The 1,965-nt window shown below is 34.4% G+C and overlaps 1 non-coding gene across 1 annotated transcript; it reads right to left on the reverse strand.

The window, feature by feature from the left end:
- Positions 1-1,211: 1,211 nt before the first annotated feature.
- LOC112804938 (small nucleolar RNA R71) lies at positions 1,212-1,315 on the reverse strand. Its single transcript, XR_003203554.1, has one exon. It is a non-coding gene; the product is annotated as a small nucleolar RNA R71 (small nucleolar RNA).
- Positions 1,316-1,965: the final 650 nt, after the last annotated feature.

Raw genomic sequence — 1,965 nt, forward strand, 5'->3', positions numbered from 1 at the left:
TGTTAAGAAAGGTTCAATCTTTAAATTCTAGAATCTTATCTTTTAGTTTCTTGTTAGTCAAGTAATTAATTTTAATTTAAAAAAAATTCAAATCTTTTTCAACATATCTTTTCCATCATATCTTTTTAATTAAATCTTTTTCAACCATATCTTTTTAATCATATCTTTTTACCATATCTTTTTTTTAAATCATATCTTTTTTAAAAAATTTGATTTCAAAATATCTTATCTAACTTCTTATTTTTTTAAAAAAAAACTAATTTTCAAATCCTTTTCAACTAACCAATTGACTTCTTGTTTGTTTCTTATCTTTTTCAAAACCACCTAAATAATTTTCCCTCTCAATTTTTCGAAAATATCTCACCCTTTTTCAAAATTCTTTTTAATTAACTAATTGTTTCAAATTTTAATTTTAATTCTATTTCTTCTCTTAATTTTCGAAAATCACTAACCCTTTTTCAAAATTAATTTTCAAAAATCTCTCTCTCTCTCTTTTTTCTATTTATTTATTTATTCACTAACACTTCTCTTCATCTCAAGAATCTGAACCTATCTTCACCCTTGTGTTTGGATTCTTACTTTTTCCTTCCTCTATTCCCTTCTTCCTCTACTAACATAAAGGAATCTCTATACTGTGACATAAAGGATCCCTCTTCCTTTTCTATTCTCTTCTTTCTCATATGAGCAGGAACAAAGAAAAAGGCATTCTTGTTGAAGCTGACCCTGAACCTGAAAGGACTCTGAAGAGGAAACTAAAGAAGCTAAAATACAACAATCCAGAGACAACCTTACTGAGATTTTTGAACAAGAAAAGGATATGGCAGCTGAACCTAACAACAATAATGCAAGAAGGATGCTTGGTGATTATACTACACCTACTTCCAAATTTGATGAAAGAAGCATCTCATCCCTGCCATTGGAGCAAATAATTTTGAGCTGAAGCCTCAATTAATTGCTCTAATGTAACAGAACTGCAAGTTTTATGGACTTTCATCAGAAGATCCCTACCAGGTTTTAACTGAGTTCTTGTAAATCTGTGAGACTGTTAAGACTAATGGAGTAGATCCTGAGGTCTACAGGCTCATGCTTTTCCCTTTTGCTGTAAGAGACAGATCTAGAACATGGTTGGATTCACAACCTAAGGATAGCCTGGACTCTTGGGATAAGCTAGTCACGGCCTGGTTAAGTTCTTTCCTCCTCAAAAGCTGAGCAAGCTTAGAGTGGATGTTCATACCTTCAAGCAAAAAGATGGTGAATCCCTCTATGAAGCTTGGGAAAGATACAAGCAGATGACCAAAAAGTGTCCTTCTGACATGTTTTCACAATGGACTATGATAGATATATTCTATTATGGTCTGTCTAAGTTCTCTAAGATGTCACTGGACCATTCTGCAGGTGGATCTATTCACCTAAAGAAAATGCTTACAGAAGCTCAGGAACTTATTGAAATGGTTGCAAATAACCAATTCATGTACACTTCTGAGAGGAATTCCGTGAATAATGGGATGCCTCAGAGGAAGGGAGTTCTTGAAATTGATGCACTGAATGCCATATTGGCTCAGAACAAAATGTTGACTCAGCAAGTCAACATGATTTCTCAAAGTCTGAATGGATGGCAAAATGCATCCAACAGTACTAAGGAGGCATCTTCTGAAGAAGAGGCCTATGATCCTAAAAACCCTGCAATGGCAGAGGTTAATTACATGGAGGATGCCTTTGGCAACACCTATAACCCCTCATGGAGAAATCATCCAAATTTCTCATGGAAGGATAAACAAAAGCCTCAACAAGGCTTTAATAATGGTGGAAGAAACAGGTTTAGAAATAGCAAGCCTTTTCCATCATCTTCTCAGCAACAGACAGAGAATTTTGAGCAGAGCACCTCTAACTTAGCAAACATAGTCTCTGATCTATCTAAGGCCCCTTTAAGTTTCATGAGTGAAACAAGGTCTTCCATCAGAAATT

Source organism: Arachis hypogaea, chromosome 5 (assembly GCF_003086295.3).
Source record: "Arachis hypogaea cultivar Tifrunner chromosome 5, arahy.Tifrunner.gnm2.J5K5, whole genome shotgun sequence".
NCBI classification, from domain to species: Eukaryota; Viridiplantae; Streptophyta; class Magnoliopsida; order Fabales; family Fabaceae; genus Arachis; species Arachis hypogaea.